Source organism: Sus scrofa, chromosome 11, assembly GCF_000003025.6.
Source record: "Sus scrofa isolate TJ Tabasco breed Duroc chromosome 11, Sscrofa11.1, whole genome shotgun sequence".
NCBI classification, from domain to species: domain Eukaryota; kingdom Metazoa; phylum Chordata; class Mammalia; order Artiodactyla; family Suidae; genus Sus; species Sus scrofa.
In genome coordinates, this window is record NC_010453.5 from 2,021,430 (window position 1) to 2,040,152 (window position 18,723).

The 18,723-nt window shown below is 46.4% G+C and overlaps 1 long non-coding RNA gene across 1 annotated transcript in view; it reads left to right on the plus strand.

Annotated features, from left to right (window-relative positions):
* The window catches only part of LOC102157477, a 75,393-nt gene extending 56,870 nt beyond the window's left edge, over nt 1-18,523 (plus strand). The window contains exon 3 of the long non-coding RNA XR_002336606.1: nt 15,591-18,523. This is a non-coding gene — a long non-coding RNA (uncharacterized LOC102157477). The remainder of the gene's footprint in view (nt 1-15,590) is intronic.

The window sequence follows — 18,723 nt, forward strand, 5'->3', positions numbered from 1 at the left end:
TCTGCTCACTGACCTACTGGCTCAGGTCTCCACATTTGTCTCCCCAGCTTCACAGGACCACCCACAACTCTGAGCGCAGGGCAGCCCCCCCCCCGCCCCGCCCAGGGAGAAGCTTGCCTCCCCCCCCCTCCCCTTCATGATGGCAGGACAGTGCCTCCAGAGTAAAGATGCAGACCCTGCCCCGGCTCTCAGCCACGCCCCACCTCTGGACTCCTCACCCCTCTGCTCAGGTTTGATTCAGCAGCTCTTCCCCAGTTTTACATTGATGTAGTCATGTGCATTTGACCCAATTTCTTTTTGTTTTCCTGTTGAGGAGGTCGCATCTTCCCCAAACGACTCTGATCCCTGAATGTGAAACTCCCCCAGACCCTGCCGTGCAATTTCATTGCTTAACGGAGATGTTTTATTAATTTTCTTCCTGGTGGGATCAATGCTTTTTTTTTGTTTGTTTGTTTCAAAAAACACATTGTCAGTTTAGCTACAAAATTCCCTTTTGGGTTTTACTCACATAAATGAGCTGCAGATAAACATTTGTCTGCTTGAACAACAAAGAATAAATTGTAAAGTACATGAAAGGCAGTCCTAAATTACAAGTATTTGGTAAAATTAATGTTTAAATGTTATTGATAGAGGTTTTAGCATTAAAGAAATTGTATTTGCAGTTGAGTTTGTGTTCATCACATAATATCACCCACAGGTCCCAGAAGGCTTACCTATAGCAAAATGAGTAAATAGTGAATCCTGATTAGAGTCTTAAAAACATGTCTTTAGAGGAGTTTCCATCATGGTGCAGCAAAAACGAATCCAACTAGGAACCATAAGGTTGCGGGTTCCATCCCTGACCTCGCTCAGGGGGTTAAGGATCTGGTGTTGCCGTGAGCTCTGGTGTGGGTCGCAGATGCAACTCGAATCCTGCATTGCTGTGGCTGTGGTGTAGGTTGGCGGCTGCAGCTCCAATTCGACCACTAGCTTGGGAACCTCCATATGCTGCAGGTGTGGCCCTAAAAAGACCAAAAAAAAATTACTGAAACAGTTTGCTTTCTCATACCTTTTGAAGGAGGAAATTCAAATATAAGATAATGACATGTTACATCTATTTTCCCTATTCTTAATACAGCCTGGCATAAGTTATTGGATAGCTAATTGCCAGGTGAAAGTGAGTTTTTCATTACATATTTACTTAATATTTTGCTACTTATAGGCAAATCAATAAATTATATACACATAAACTATACCACTTCAGAGCCCAATATAATAGATTATAACTGAATCTGAAATTTAACATAATTTCACCAAATGTGCTTTGCATGTGTAATATGTAGACAGTTTGTTGAGTGATGCATGGTTTGAGGGAAAATTTATTGAGATATGCTAAGTACATAAATATGTTTAATAAAATTCTGGCCACGTGTTGCCTCTCTCCTGGCCATTCCTTCTTTCACCATAGAATCCCTTCAGTGTATAACCTTGGATATATAGAATGTATGCAGTATATTTTTGGTAAAATCTTCTACTTTCTCTTGACAAATGTACATCATACTCCAGTAGTAAAATCTAAGTAGTAGTAGAATGGTTTTGCATCTGTTTATTAGGACAGCATTGCTTTTAGTTAAGCATTCATTTACAATTATTGCTGGGCTAGCAATTTTGTAACTGGAAATTTCAGCACCATTTTTTAAATTCTAAATACTTATTTTAATAATCTTTAAATTATTTTCTTGTCCAGTCAAATTTTATTTATTTTTATTATCTTAAAATGTCATGTCAAGAAAGACTATGACACTAGTTGAATTTCTTTTTTTAGAATTGTTATCTACTTATTTATTTATTTTTTTCTTTTTAGGGCTGCAACTGTGGCACATGGAGGTTCCCAGTCCAGGGGTCGAATGGGAGCTACAGCTGCCGGCCTACACCACAGCCACAGCAATGCCGGATCCTTAATCCACTGAGCGAGGCCAGGGATCGAACCCCCAATGTCACAGTTCCTAGTCGGATTCGTTTCCCCTGTGCCAGGATGGGAACTCCGACACTAGGTGAATTTAAAGTAAACATTTCACATTACAAAACAAGGAAGATACTTAGAATTTTCACCTCAAGTGCAAGTGGAACTAATCCAGGATTTCCTTTGCTGCCTCTGTAATCGTATCTCTCTCGACACTGGTATCATTCTGTCTCCTTAGAGTTTGAGCTTAAGACGTCATCGAGTGAAATGACTTTATGTGTGCAGTATGTAGAATAGCCCAATTGATCAAACTCGCCTGAGCCGAGAAACTGAGAAAACCAAGTCACCACACTCCACGTCTTTGCTAATCTAAGCCCCTCCAGATAATATCTTTATTGCTGCACAGCTTCCCTCATCTCGTGTGGGCCACTCACAGAGTGATTTACTAAAGGAACTTGAGGGGTGTGTTTTTTTGTCCTCCAGAAAAAGAATCTTAAAAAAGATTCCCTGAGAAACACAAAGATGTTGGCATGTCGTGCCTGCAAGCCAGCGGTGTCACTTCACACTGGGGGAGACGCCCAGGGCTGGGTTCTAACCATCAGAGTTTCTGAAGACAACAACAACAACAAAATAAGACAGACTTTACAACAAAATGGCACTGTCTTGGTACCGATTTCAAATAAAAAGAGTGGGTTAGCAATTATGCAGCCTCGTGTATGTTACACCAGGAATGGAAACAACCAAGGTTCAGAATAACTTGCAGACTCATCAGTCAATCAAATAAAAGCACTGCTGGGAAAATTAAAAAAAAGATCAAAATCCCTCAGTCACAACAAAGACGACTGTTTTCAGGGAGGTCACTGCAGACAAACTGTTTGCAGCTGTAGCCCAGCCTTGCGGAGGGCTGCCCTTCTGGGGTGGGGTTGGGGCGAGCAGAGCAAGCCCTGCAGCCTACCTCTCAGGGTGAAAGGAGAGCCAGGGCCCTTTTTAAGATCCCCAGTTGTCCCAGGAGCCCCAGGGCTCAGAGCTGGCACAACTGCTCCTGGAATAGACTCACGTTTGGCTGGTGTCGTAAGAGGGCCCACAACTGGCTGTTCACCCAAGCCTCCCTTTTGATGGCTGGAAATAGGAAATAGAGCAACCGTAGCTGGTGGGCCTGGGAAGAAGGATCTCACAGCAGCTCAGAGGAGCCGGCCCTCCCTGCTGATAGGAAGTGGAGTGGCCGTGTGGCCTGGAGGGGCAGGGGTAGAGCATGGAGAAGAGGGGGCAGCCCTCACCATCAGGCTGCTTCAGCTTGGACCCTGCTTGCAGCCCAGAGTCCAGACCCTGGAGAGGAAAGGGACGTCCACTCTTCCTGGGTAGGATAAGGGCTTGGCCTGAGTCGATCTGTTGTTTTATCTCAGATAATTTTAACAATTGGGAAAACAACTGTTTCCTCTCATTTTAAAGTGAAATCATCTTACTAAACATCATTGGTTTTTTGAAAAAATATAAAGCAGGTATTGATACTTGCAGTTGGAGCCCAGGACTTGCAGTAGCAAAAAATGAAAGTGATGTGACCATGGGCCATCAGTCACCATGCACAGGAGCCGTCTAGAGGAAGACACCGAAGCGGGACGCTGATCCCACCCCGGTTCAAGGTCTATAGGAGGCCTGCCCCTGTTTTTCATGTGCCCGCACATGAACCCTGGGCTATTTGTGCCCCTCCTCCTAAAACTGGTGGTGAGTCTAAGGGCACTTCTAAGTTGTGGATAAGCCTCTAAGGATCATTTTCCAGAGGGCTCCGTTAATGACGTATCCATCAGTCAGAGATAACAGTTCAGTGGTTTGTTTACTCACGTGCTCATTTATTTATTTATCTTATGTCTGCTCATTATTTACAACGTGCCAGGCACAAGGTCCAGCGTTACACAAAACAGCACACAGGCCTGAGGTCTGCCTTCCACATGTGAGGAAGCAAACATGGAAAGGGGTCATTAGAACACGGCTCCCACCTGCACAGGGAGCTGAGGCGGTCACCAGTCAGCCTAGTCTAGGGTTGGAGAAAGTGCAAATCCTCCTGGAGCACATGTCAGCTGAGCCAAGTCTAATTTTAAACGCTTAAGTTCATGAAGCCTCTGCATCTCCTGGGAAAGCTGTGTGCGTTCTGATTCGTAGAAGTGTTTCCGTTACCGGTTCATTGGCCCATACGCACCCTACTCCGTCCATTCCCTTCAGGGTGGAGGACACGAGAGCACTCTTAAAGACACACATGGAGAAGGTGATGAGAAGCAGCCCTGAAAACGTACCTGAACATACATCCTTGCTCTATCTGCCGAGGGCTTCGACACGTGACACCCCAGCAGCAGTGAGCACCCCGAGCACCCGGATTCTGGCTTCTAATACCCACCCCAGTAGGAGGAACCTCAGCCCTTTGCGGAAAGAGCTGACTCTAGGGCTGCAGCTGGAAATAGCAGAGATGAGCCTGGAGCACCTTGCAGTGCCTGTAAGAAGTTCTCGTCAAAACAAGAACAGCCCACCCGACAGTGACGGGGTGACGTCAAGGGACCAAGAGCCAAGTGAAAGAGCTCCCGTGCCCACACCCGGGGTGATCTGAGCGACTAACAAGACAGCATTAGCTCTTAATTGAACTTGCAGAATAACATCCTGTCTCCAGACTGATATTGATTAGTGATTGATTGAATGAACGGTTATACGGGAGAGAGCAGGTAAATCCGAACGCAGCGCCTTAGACCACTCGGCGTCCTGATGGCTGCGACGGGTGAGTCGGTGCAGGAGGAGTTCACGCAATTTGCGCCCATCCTCACTTTCCGTGAAGGGGGATGTGGCCTCTTGCCCTGGAAGTGAGGGCTCTGTGTGGTGGCGGTACTCCAGGAAGGGCTGGGGACACGGAAGCGGCAGAGAGAAACCGACGGGCAGCCCAGCACATCAGCCGAGGAGGTGGGGCGTCCTGGCGGCAGCACGGCCCTCACCTGCTGTGAAGAGAAGGACCCTCCGCCTCTGGGCTCTTCCTGCCCAAGCGCACACCGTCACTCTCATGAGAAAACCGTCAGAGAAACAACGGTCCAGGGAAGTTTCGCAAAGTACTGAGCAGTGCACCTCAAAACCTGGCAAGGTCATCAAAAAACAAAGCAAGTCTGAGAGACGACCCGTCCCGGCGGAGCCTCCGGGAAAGTGATGACTAAGTGGCATGTGGTTTCCTGGGTGGAATTCTGGAACGGAGAAGGGATGCTGGGCCAAAGCAAAGGAAGTCTGCATAAGGTCGGGTTTGTCGCTGTTGCTTTCCTGGTGGTGACAGACGCAGCCTTGCAGTCTAAGACGTTAACGGGGAGGGAACTGGATTTCGGGCATGTGGGAACTGTCCGTATCTTTGCAGCCTTGGTGATGAATCTACAGCGGCTCTCAGAGTGTTATTTGAAAAGCAGATACTAATCCCCGTCCCTCTCAGCTGGCTCTCGGCCCCCCTCCACCCCTAGACTGGCTGGTGAGCGTCGGGGGCCCTGAAGCTCCCTCCCCCTTCTCCCAGGGCCTCTCCTGTTTGATTCTTCCCTGAGAGGCGAGGGGGCTGTCCTGCGGTCAAGGCGCAGCTGTCTGACTGATGGCCTTGAACCCTGGAGAGGAGAGGACCCCCGGCAGGGGCAGGGAGGGGACACTGAGTACGTGGTGCAGAGGCAGGAGCTGGGCTAGTGTGACAGCTACCCTGAAGCGACTCTCCATCTGGAATGAGATATATATACACACATACGGACTCTTCCGAGAGAAAAGGTGGTGGGGTTTGTTTTTTGTTTTGTTTTGTTTTGTTTTTTTGAGTGAGACTTATTTTTTTGTTTTGTTTTGTTTTTTTGGGTGAGACTTATTTTAAAACCATCCCTTCTCTTTATGAGTCCACAGTGATGACGTGTTTATGGTCATAAAAATACAGCGAACACAGGAGAGACATATCATCTTTGTCCACACTTAGACAAACAAGGGGCATTTAGAAAATGCTAGGTTGTCCCTGTCAAGCACCATCTCCGCCACCAATACAAGCTGCGGCCTCCGAGGCTAAACCCCAAAATGGCATCTGTCTGAGTCAGGGTCTCTGCCCCCTGAACAGCTGGAGGTCAGCCCAGGTCAGGGAGCAGCCGCAGAGGGTGAATCAGGCTCCGTCCTCACGGGGGAGCCTCCGCCGGGGCCAGCACCTCGGGTTTACCCCGGACCTGCTCTCCAGGCTCCAGCCACCCCGTCCTCCCTCCCAGCTCCGGCCTGAGTGTCCCTGTGACTGAACCTGTGGGGTTTGTCCTGTGAGTTAAGTCCTCGGGCCCAGTTGGTGAACCTTGTCCTACTGAGCAGCATGGCCGAACGCACACGGTCCATTCCTTCCGCGTTGATGCAGGCACATCTCAGGGGGCTGGGTGGACCCACAGGCCCCACGGGTCATAAGCACCCCCTGGTCAGCACGCGAGGAGACGCAGAGGTTACCCAGAAGGTGACAGGGAGGACCCGGAGGGTCTGGGCAGGAGGGCGGCTGGGCCAGCTGCTGGTTTGCAGTGACACCCCACCCCCCTGCCCCGGTGGCTGTGAAGGCTGGTGTTCCAGCTGGGGAGCCCGGATATAAGGACACAAGGCCATTCACGCCTGAGAAAATCAATGACAGAGGGAATGGAGCAGAAGGGGTTGTTTAAAAATCTGCTGCGGAAGTGGACTCATGGAAGGAATAACGTGTTGCATCGGTTTGATAAGAGTTTTAGAAGGTGGTGGTGCGCTCAGTACAGCACGAGATTCACTGTGGGTCAGTTGTCATAGTTCTTGATAAACAACTGTCTCATCTCCGTTCTACTTCAGCACACCCAAGGATAAGCCACACACACACACACACACGACTGTCTCATCTCCATTCTACTTCAGCACACCCAAGGATAAGCCACACACACACACACACACGACTGTCTCATCTCCGTTCTACTTCAGCACACCCAAGGATAAGCCACACACACACACACACACACACACACACACACACACACACGACTGTCTCATCTCCGTTCTACTTCAGCACACCCAAGGATAAGCCACACACACACACACACACACGACTGTCTCATCTCCGTTCTACTTCAGCACACCCAAGGATAAGCCACACACACACACACAGCCAGGCACCTACAGTTACGGGTCACAGTGGGCACTGACTGATTCCAACTAGCTCCCTGTGTGCTCTGGATTATATCACTCAGTCCCTCCGTGCTCTGCCTTTCCAGTCTGTTAAATCCTTTCCACATGCCTTTGGAAGGATACTCTGCAGGGCACGTTAACACCCAATAAACATCCTCAGTGATGGTTTTGCAAACCGTGTCGTCACAGTGACACAGGTCACTGTCCCATCCTGGACCAGCTCAAAGCTGCAGAGAGTTTCCGATCTCTCACGTCATCACCCCTCTGGTTTAAAACACAGCAGACGCATCTGCCATGACTCTGGTTCCCTTAAACCAGTGCCTCCCACGCTTCTCTCCCTGGCTCAGCACCCCCCCAACCGAGGCTGCTCCTCTCCCTGCCCTGGGTCTCTCCTGTGCACCTGCGGCTGCAGCAACACCCCAGAGCTCCCTGTTCCCAGAAGACCCCATGTTTCCCTTATCTCTATGCCTTTGCCCAGCCGGTTCCTTTGCCAGGAATGCCTGTTTGTGCCCTTTCCTTTACTCAGCCCCCATTCGACTTCCCCTGAAGCTCTGTCTGTGTGCAGTCCCTTCCCTGGGCTCCTCTGGGAAGGCAAGTCTCCACCACCTTGGGCTGTGATGTCGGTTTCTTTACCTTGTCCTCCCGCTGCTGCGAGCGTCTTGAGGGTGGGCGAAGTCCATCCATTTGCAGCGCCTAGCCGGCTGGATGCTCAGCACATGGCATCTCCGACGGTCGGCACTTCGCTCTGTCCTCACCTGGGCTCCGACAGCCATTCCAAGGAACGAAGCCTCGTCAGGCTTCATCAGCCTGTGGGACTGTGTCTTTCTTACTCTTCCAACCTCACCTGCTGGCCTTCCCACTCACACGCTCTCCCCTTTTCTAGCTACACTGACCTGCTCGTGGTTTGACCAACTTTCCGGCCTTGGAGAGTTTGCATCTGCTGTTGTTTCTGCCCCAGTACCTGGCCTTTTGTCTTGACCTGCTGCTGCCCCTGACACACCACATAGTGGGATCCCTGGATGACCCCGCAGGGCCTTCACGGCACATTTCTCAATCCGTAATGACCTATTGATGAGTTGACGTCTTTATTATCTGTCCGCCTCCACTGATCTTTGTGCTCGTGGAGGCAGGACCCATGTTTATTCTGCTCTGTGTTACTTGTCTACACACTGCACGGAGCGCGCGTGGTCGACCTCATAGTGGATGTTTGCGATAAAACGATGCCACTGTTGCCTCTGAGTCGATCCGAATTGTCTGAGGGAGGATTCTGGATGCCTCCTCATCAAAGCAGGAATAAATGAGAAACGCCCACTGTTGTCACTGTCATTTAAATTACTCCGAAATACCGAGCAAAGCAAGGTGAGAAACTAGCACGTGGATACATATAAATGTTATTGAAGAAGAAATAAACATTCGTTTTTACTGACGATGCTGACGATATGACTCTCTACTGAAACTCTAAAGAACTGAAACAAAACACTATAGATCTTATAGAATTCATCAGAGTTTACCATTAAAGAAAAGTGTTTTAAGCATGCAAATCAGTTGAGCTATCATAAACTAGCAGCAAACATCCAAAAAGGTGATGTAAAAAGATTCATGTGAAAATTAAGGTGCTTGAGAATGAGCTTAAGGTTGTAGGACCTGTGTGGAGAAAATCGTCTATATAAAGAAAATAAAAGAAAACTTTGTAATTGGAGAGAGGTACCACATTTTTAAATGGGAAAACTTAGTATTTTAAACAAACTGGTTTTCTACAAATTAACATGCATTTCATCTATTTCCAATGAAATCCTCAGCAAGTGATTTTGAACAATGACCAAAGCTTATAAAATGTATCTGTAAAAGTAAACATTTTTGATATTGGAAAAATCTGGCAAAAAGACAAATATATGGGAAACTAGCTGTCGTAGACATTGACTGATACGGCTTGTTTAATGGTCTATAGCCAAAACGGAAATGATATAACATCAGAAATCTGTATTAATGCAGCAGAATAGCGGGTGCAGACACAGACCTAAGCACTTAAAGGAATTTAACGTAAGAAAGTGCTATCATTTCATTTTTATTTTTTTTATTACTCAAATGAATTTATCACACCTGTATGTCATTTTATTTTTTAAAAATAGTTCTAGGACTTCCTGCTGTGGCACAGTGGGTTAAGAATCTGACTGCAGTGGCTCAGGTTTCTGCGGAGGCACAGGTTCAATCCCCAGGTCCGTGCAGTGGGTTAAAGGATCCGGTGTGGCTGCTGCTGTGGCATAGATCAAGCTGTGGCTTGGATTCAGTCCCTGGCACAGGAACTTCCATGTGCTGCAGGTGCAGCCATTAAAAAACTAATAATTCTATTTTTTGTGGTAATAAGCACATTCCATACAAAAAGTTGTGTAATGAAAAGTAAGTCACTGTCCCTCCTGGTCCTCTAGCTATTCAGATTCTTTCCGCAGCGGCAGCTGCTGCGATCAGGCTCTGCTCATCTTCCCACGTGTATGTCAGAACTCAGGCTGAATATTGCTGGTGTCTGTGCCAATGGTAGCAAATACTACGAATCCTCTGCCCCACCCCCTCTTTATTTGGTCACACATACCCAAATACACTCTTTTTTTTCACATTATCATGCTCCTTCTTAGTGACTAGTCAGGCCTCTTAGAGACCTGGGAGTACTGAGGGATTACTTAGTAAGGGTGTCTCAGGGAGTCGTCCACACCAGCACTTCAGAATTGCCCCATGGTTCCCAGTGCTGGGTACCGTTCCATCCTGCTGACCGCTGACGAGGGGACCCACAGGGCACGTGACCAGTCTGCGAATGCTGCTGCGTCCTGCTAGATGCCCTGCTGTACACATGGCCGTGACCTGGCCGTACAGTAAGCCCAAGGCGTCCCTGCGTCAAGAGGCCACCTCTCTCCATCTCTGCCGTCGGCATAGTATTAATCCATTGTCAAATCATCCTCGCTGGGAACACCTACTCCTAACAGCGCTCCCTGAGAGTCACTGCCGCCCTCGGCCGCCAGAGCTGTCCTGCGGCCAGCTTCCTCAGCCCTCCAATCTGATGGGTTAACAAAAGCATCTTGAGTTTTCACATGTATTTCTCATAATGTGGGTGAGGTTGTGTGTGTTTTGTGATTTTAAAGACCTTTTGTGTTTCTTTACTTTTTCCTTATGGATTTGCATGAATCTTTACTTAAGGGATTTCGTCCTTTATTTTTTTTATGAGTTACAAATATTTTACTCAACTAGTTACTGATCTTCGACATAGTGCTATTTTAATACTCATATTTCAAAATTATTAAATTTATATTTTATTTCATCAAACTCTTCTTTTGGATTCAGGGTTTTATATCATATTTGAAAACTTTTCCTGATTTAAGATTATATTTTCCATGTTTCTTTCAATTTATTTATTTTTTACATTTAAATGTTTGAATTTTCCAAAATTTATCCTGCTTTAAATTTTTTATAATGATTTTTATATTTTTCCATTATAGCTGCTTTACAGTGTTCTGTCAATTTTCTACTGTACAGCAGGGTGACCCAGTCACACATACCCAAATACACTCTTTTTTTTCACATTATCATGCTCCTTCTTAGTGACTAGACATAGGTCCCAGTGCTACACAGCAGGATCTCATTGCTTATCCATTCCAAAGGCAAAAGTTTGCATCTGTTAACCCCCGATTCCCAGTCCATCCCACTCCCTCCCCCTTGGCAACCACAAGTCTGTTCTCCATGTCCAGAATTTTTTGTTTTGTGTGGAAAGATTCATTTGTGCCGTATTTTAGATTCCAGATGTGTGATATCATATGGTATTTGTCTTTCTGTTCCTGACTTACTTCACTCAGGATGAGAGTCTCTAGTTCCATCCATGTTGCTGTAAATGGCATTATATTGGTTTTTTTTATGGCTGAGTAGTATTTCATTGTGTATATACACCACATCTTCCTAATCCAGTTATCTGTTGATGGACATTTAGGTTGTTTCCATGTCTTGGCTATTGTGAATAGAGCTGCAGTGAACATACAGGTGCATGTGTCTTTTTTAAGGAAAGTTTTGTCTGGATATATGCCCAAGAGTGGGATTGCTGGGTCATATGGTAGTTCGGTGTATAGTTTTCTAAGGTACCTCCATACTGTTTTCCATAGTGCTTGTACCAGTTTACATTCCCACCAACAGTTCAGGAGGTTCCCTTTTCTCCACACCCCGTCCATCATGTGTTATTTGTGGACTTATTAATGATGGCCGTTCTGAGTGGTGTGAGGTGGTATCTCGTGGTAGTTTTCATTTGCATTTCTCTAACAATCAGTGATGTTGAGCATTTTTTCATGTGCTTGTTGGCCATCTGCATATCTTCTCTGGGGAAATGTCTGTTCAGGTCTTTTGCCCATTTTTCTATTGGGTGGTTGGCTTTTTTGCTCTTGAGTTGTATAAGTTGCTTGTATATTCTAGAGATTAATCCCTTGTCAGTTGCATCGTTTGAAACTATTTTCTCCCATTCTGTAAGTTGTCTTTTTGTTTTTTTATGGTTTCCCTTGTGTGCAAAAGGTTGTAAGTTTGATTAGGTCCCACTGGTTTATTTTTGCTTTTATTTCTGTTGCTTTGGGAGACTGACCTGAGAAAACATTTGTTAGGTTGATGTCAGAGAATGTTTTGCCTATGTTCTCTTCTAGGAGTTTGATGGTGTCTTGTCTTACATTTAAGTCTTTAAACCACTTCGAGTTTATTTTTGTGCATGGTGCGAGGGTGTGTTCCAGTTTCATCGACTTACATGTATCTCTCCAGTTTTCCCAGCACCATTTGCTAAAAAGACTGTCTTTTTCCCATTTTATATTCTTGCCTCCTTTGTTGAAGTTTAATTGACTGTAGATGTCTGGATTTATTTGTGGGTTCTCTATTCTGTTCCATTGGTCTGTATGTCTGTTTTGGTACGAGTACCACACTGTCTTGATGACTGTGCTTTGTAGTATTGCCTGAAGTCTGGGAGAGTTATGCCACCTGCTTGGTGTTTGTTCCTCAGAATTGCTTTGGCAATTATGTGGTCTTTTGTGGTTCCATATAAATTTTAGGATGGTTTGTTCTGGTTCTGTGAAAAATGTCATGGGTAATTTGATAGGGATTGCATTGAATCTCTAGATGGTTTGGGGTAGTATGGCTATTTTAATAATATTAATTTTTCCAACCCAGGAGCATGGAATATCTTTCCATTTCTTTGAGTCCTCTTTAGTTTTCTTGATTAATGTTTTATAGTTCTGTGCATATAAGTCTTTCACCTCCTTGGTCAGGTTAATTCCCAAGTATTTTATTTTTTTGGGTACAATTTTAAAGGGTATTGTATTTTTGTATTCCTTTTCTAATATATCGTTGTTGGTATGCAGAAATGTGACTGATTTCTGAATGTTAATCTTATATCCTGCTACTTTGCTGAATCTGTTGATCAGTTCGAGTAGTTTTTGAGTTGAGTCCTTAGAGTTTTCTATATATAGTATCATGTCATCTGCATACAGTTCTAATTTTACCCCTTCTGTTCCAGTTTGGATGTCTTTTATTTCTTCTGTTTGTCTGATTGCTGTGGCTAGGACTTCCAGTACTATGATGAATAAAAGTGGTGAGAGTGGGCATCCTGTCTTGTTCCAGATTTTAGTGCGAAGGCTTTCAGCTTTTCTCCATTGAGTATTATATATTCTGCTTTAAATTTTGAGGTAGGAATCTTTTTTTTTTTTTCCTCCAGGTATCTAGCAGCATTTTTTGGGAAAGAAAATTCTTCTTCAGTGCTTCAAAATGTGTAGATGTCATTTTAAATCACTAGATAAATGTATTAGGAATACTTTTAAAATACCTCAGTGCCTACTTCTTTTAGACTAAAACTCTTTCTAGTCAGAAAGAGTGTGAAAGCGTTTTCGGAGTGCGAAAACAGCAGCAGACCTGATTACATTGCAGAAGTTTAACTTCATATGGCAAAAACACCGTCAATACAGTTAAAGGACGAATAAGGAAGAATTAAGGTGCAACAAAGATGGCAGGAGTTAAACATCTACAAAGCATGTACAAATTTATATAAAATCCAAGAACCTCAATAGAAAATTAGGCAAAAGAAAAAACAGACTATACATCTGTGTTCCAGTGTTCAACTGCCCCACTAACAAAAGAACTGCTCCATAAACTCAAAGAAGTTAGCAATTTCCACTCCCCTATTAGAGTTGGAGGGTAAAAGTTATACGAGTATTAAAAATATTTAAGATATTTTGTGCTGAATATGTGTCAGAGTGGGTAGTTTCATATGATATTGGCAGTACAATAAATGAATACAGCTTTCTTGGGGAAAAAATCTGGCCAAAAGTCATGATATTTTATATTTTTCTATTTTGTTATTCATAAAATTATTTTTTTTCTGGATACATATATACCAAAATATGTCAAAGGAAGCAAGGTGCTGAGGGTGCCATGATGCATGCACAAAACCCATTTTTTCAGCATTTGACGTCTGCTGCAAAAAACTCAGAATATCCTAATTGTGCAGTAATGGGTGTTGATTAAAATCATTAGTCATGATCACAGATTATCGGCATATTATTTATCCATTTATTTATTTATTTATTTTTTAAATTTATGACCCCTTTCAGAGCGCCAGGGATTGAGTCCGAACCGCAAGTGGGGCAATGCCGGACCCTTAACCCAGTCTCCCGATCCAAGGGTGGAACTCGAACCTCCGCAGCAACCGGAGCCCCTGCAGTCAGATTCTTAACCCACTGTGCCACTGGGGAACTCTCATTTATCCATTTTAAATGCTCCCAGAATCTGAGGATTGACGTGCACAGCAGTCGTGGAATAAGCTTGTAAACAACATGTTTAGTTTGACTCTCTGTCTCTCACCTGTCTAGTCTGTCCATCTTTTTATCCATGTGGGCATCCACCCTTCCACCCCAAAAGGTTATAATCTCTATCTACATTTATCTGTTCATCCTATATGTAGTGTTGATAGAGAGATGATAGATGATAGACAGATAGATTACAGGTAGATAGGTAGGTAGATAGATAGATAGAGTGGACATCGCAGTTGCTTCCCCACAACCTGTTTTACCCCCCTTAGTAAGTTTCATCCAGGAATTTATGTCTTCTTCACTCAGGCCTGGAAGTTTGGAGACGCTAATTCCACCTGTGACCCTAGGGGTGCGTCGTTAATTAAACTGATGGGTGATTGACTCAGAGGTGGACAAGGAGTTCCTTTCAGCAGAGTGAGATGGGAAGATATGTTTTTGGGGGAACTTGTGGTAATGACAGTTCTTTGCTGGGTGGAGAGATCTTCCTGGAACAGCTCGGTCCTCTCCTTGGATGTGGTCCTGTGCACACCTGCTCCCACGAGTGCTTGAGGCCCTACCTGACGCCGTAAGAGAAAGGGGCTTCCTCCTGGGAAGCTGATACCAGGGGAAAGAGAGGAGAAACAGAACCCAGGCAGGACCTCGGTGACATCATCCAGCCCCTATGTCAGTCAGCATTGAAGCCACCCCACCAAGACTTTGTGATTAAGTCACATTACTTCAGTGGGCGTTTTCTCCTACCTGCAATCAAATGAACCATGGCTCGGGGTGGCTGTGCGTGTGTGGTGGCAGACAGACACACTTGCACACGCAGGGGAAGCCTCTGAAGTGGATATTCACCAGGATGTAACTCTGGTGCCTTCTAGGTTGGAATTAAGTTGATTTTCATTTCATATTTGTACCTTTCAGTTTTTTGGGGTTTTTTTTTTGCTTTTTTTTTTTTTTTTTTTTGTCTTTTTGCCATTTCTTGGGCCGCTCCCACAGCATATGGAGGTTCCCAGGCTAGGGGTCAAATCGGAGCTGTAGCTGCCAGCCTACACCAGAGCCACAGCAATGCAGCATCCGAGCCGCATCTGCGACCTACACCACAGCTCACGGCAACGCCGGATCGTTAACCCACTGAGCAAGGGCAGGGACCGAACCCACAACCTCATGGTTCCTAGTCGGATTCGTTAACCACTGTGCCACGACGGGAGCTCCCCTTTCAGATTTTTTTAACATAATGAATCTGAACTACTTATTTGGTCAGAGGAAAACAATAATAAAAGCAACAATTCAGAAAACAAGAAACAAGGACTTGTATTAGGGGAAAAAAGATTAAGTTCAGAATAAAGCAGAAAGAATCTGTGTGTGTGTGTGTGTGTGTGTGTGTGTGTAAGTCTCATGATTTTCTGTAACCACAAGTACCAAATGAGCCAAAAGTACCATGCAGCAGCCAAAAAATACATATGAATATAATGCAAACTTAGGTTTTTTAAATACAAGAACAGTGTCAAGATCAAGGGTGTTAAAAATCCCACTGTTCCCGGCTGGGTCAGACCACCCTGGAAGTATTGTTCTTTAATTCCCTGTGACTGCAAGGATTCAGGCACTGACGGACACATTCCAGGGATCGGGGAAGGATTTATGCTCTCTGAGAGAGAGGGAACTTTAAGACTTTTGTTTTTTTCTTTTTTACGTTCAAGGTTCTATAGTTCTCCAATTTTACGTGTTGCCCTTGGACATTGAAAACAATCGTTTTCCGTGCAAAGAAACCCGGTCTTGGAGAGTTTGAGTGACATGCCCAAGGCCATGCAGTTCATTTGGTCTGGAAGGCACTTCTCAGCAGCCATGCTGAAGAGGACAGGGACAGGCTGACACCCGTTCAGAGGACAGTGATGTGGCCACCACGCAGAGCAGCTCCCTCCGCGTGACTCGTGGTTGAAGGCCCAGAACGCCCTGTGCGGGGAGGTGACAGATGCTGTTTCCGCAGCCCCGCCGTCTCAGGAAGAGGGAGGCCACCGCTTGCCACGATGAGTTGAAATGAATCCAGCTACACGGAGCTGGAAGAAGACCTTTCTTGGGTGCCTTTTCAGTTATGAGGAAGGACATTCTGATGTGAAGAGCTGTCTAGAGACGGCCCGGGGTGCTTCTGGACAAGGGGGCCTCTAACTTCTCCATTTACAAAAGAACTCGTTCGCTTTGCAAACTTGCTGAAGGTTGCTGGCTGTACACGGGTCCAGCAGTCATGGCTCCCAAGACCAAAGGCCGGATGGCGCTCCTAGGCTGCCCCTGAACTGCTTGTGGCTTCTGGTCCGAAGAGCTTACAGCATTGTTTGCCATCCACTTGTTCCAAGATCCAGGCACTGCTGAAACCATAGCCCAAGGACACTTCCAAGAACTAGACAAAAGGCAGCGCTGTGTCACCTCCAGTCCTAAGGCCGCTGATGGAGGAGTTAAGGCAGAACCAGGACGGCGTGGGGAGGTCAGGAAAGTGAAATCTCCATCGGCTGCTACGGCAGATGAATCGGGAACGGATAAAACCCATTGATCACGAATGAGGGGTTCAGAAAATCTGTGTTTTTAGATACGCGGAGGTCGCTGCCCGAAGCAGCTGCCTGCAGAGTTCAGAGCAGCTGCCTCTTGAGGAGTGGAGCTGGGTGGGGAGTGCGGGCGGCAGGGCGGTCTTGCTTTCAGTTTTAAGTGCTTCTTGTTATTTTCCTTTTAAACATGCTCACACGTTGCTTTAGTGAAAATGTACACACATGCGTGCGCACACACACACACATGCACGCAGGCCTCTGGCTCCGGTTCTGAGTGATGCTAAATGGTTTTCCAATGTGGGTAGAGCCTGCAAAACAGTCTGCAGCTGGACCGTGCTCTCCCCAGGGGCCAGAGCATTTGCAATAGTCAGAAAACGCCTCTGCCTTTGGTCTGCTCCCCCCCCCACCCCCCACCCCGTCACCAACCCCGGTCTGACTCTGACGATGTCCCCCCCCCACCCCCCGCCGCTTTCCCCCAGCTTATGTTCTCCTCTTTCCTCATAAAAAGTTATTGGAGCTCTCAGAATATTAGAACATGAATTTTTCTGTGATATAAAGATTTAGCTGAACACTGATTCTAAAAGGGATATGCATTTTTTATTTGGAAACTCCCTTGCACCAGGGCAGCACTTCCCAAAGAGGTAGCATGTGGGATGTTTGACCAGCCGTGGGAGATGGAACCACAAGCCAGTCGTGAGAAACCTCCTACCCAGAGTCTCCGGCGCTTTTCTCTAGCTCTTGTTGACACTGAATGATACAGACAAAGAAATGGATTTCTCTTTTACCTCCGCAAAACCCCTTGCAGGTGCGTCCAACCTCCAAAGCGTTCCCTGAAGCATCCTCTCTTTTGTCTTGTGGGGCCACATGTCGGCGTTTTTCTTTTCCACTTCAAAACCAGAGTTGTTCTGTTATTGCCAAACTGAAGGTACAGGGTAGCAAAAGGACATGTTTTTCACACCCAGCTCCCGGAAGGGTGGAGGGCCATCGTGGACCAAGTGCCAGAAGAATGTGCTTTGTCCCGGGGCAGGGGCTTAGCAGCACCCTCCCGGAGAAACCAGGAGCTTTCTGGGAGGTCCCAGAAGTGCGACGTCTGTCAGCTATGCCGATGCAGACACAGGTCAGAAGACCAGCTCCTGGCGTGGCTTCCAGGGCTGTGAGGGCTCTGCTGTGGTCTGATCCAAGCTGGCAGGATTCTCTGATAGGTGTCTGGGTTTTAAGGGGATGAGATAGTGGCACTCACTTGGCAGAAAGTTCAAATCCGTAGAAAGAGCCGTATTTTGCTGCCCGGAGAGTTGGGACAGGCTTTGTAGAACCTTTACTTTCCTTTGACTTAGGCGTCCTTGTCTTTGTTTTTTTATCCCTTTTTTCCCTCCAGCTGGAGTTCTAGTTTTTGCTTTGGACTGTATTTGGGGTGGTTGGAAAAGGTTGAACCCTGGGTGAATAATCCTCAGAATGTTTAGTACCTTGGCACTCCTAATTGGGCGAGCTTTTCTTGGTAACTTTCATCAGCAATACCCTGATATTCCACTCAGATTCCAAGAGAGGGCGGTTCTGTTCCCCCAAGGTCTGGGCATCTCATTTTCACGCAGCTAAATCCAAAAGTCCCAAATATCATGGGACTGGGCTCTGTTGCCGGCAGGACGCCCACCTTCGGGAGTCAGGAGGGGACAGTTGTGTCAGTATGTGCCGAGCTTTGCTTCGGAGACCAGAACCTGCAGGTCGTATTCCCACAGGGCTCCGAAGCCTCCGCCTAGACTTGACTCTGCGCCAGGGGAATACAACCCACTTTTTTCCCTGAGGGAATTTAGTGTTTCTTTCTGGAGCCACATTTTCTCTGGTGCTCTGACTCTTACATCTGTCTCCAGCCCGGGCTACGCCCAACACATTGCTGCCACATTTCCAGAAAGAATTGCGTGTGTCTGAGAACATCCATGAGGCTGAGCGCCACGCGCCGTGCGTGGCCGCCCCCGTCGCTAGAAGGGTGCGCTCTGGGCAGCCCTGGCTGCAGCTCGCGGCCTCATCAAACACAGACCCAAGGACTTCTGCCCCTAGAGCTGGTCCCCAGCTACTTTATTTTATTTTATTCTTACGGCCACACCTGCAGCGTATCGAAGTTCCCAGGCTAGGGGTCCAGTCAGAGCTACAGCTGCCGCCTACACCACAGCCACAGCAATGCAGGATCCGAGCCACGTCTACGACCTCCACCACAGCTCCCGGCAACGCCAGATCCTTAACCCACTGAGCGAGGCCAGGGATCGAACCTACATCCTCATGGATACCAGTCAGGTTCTTAACC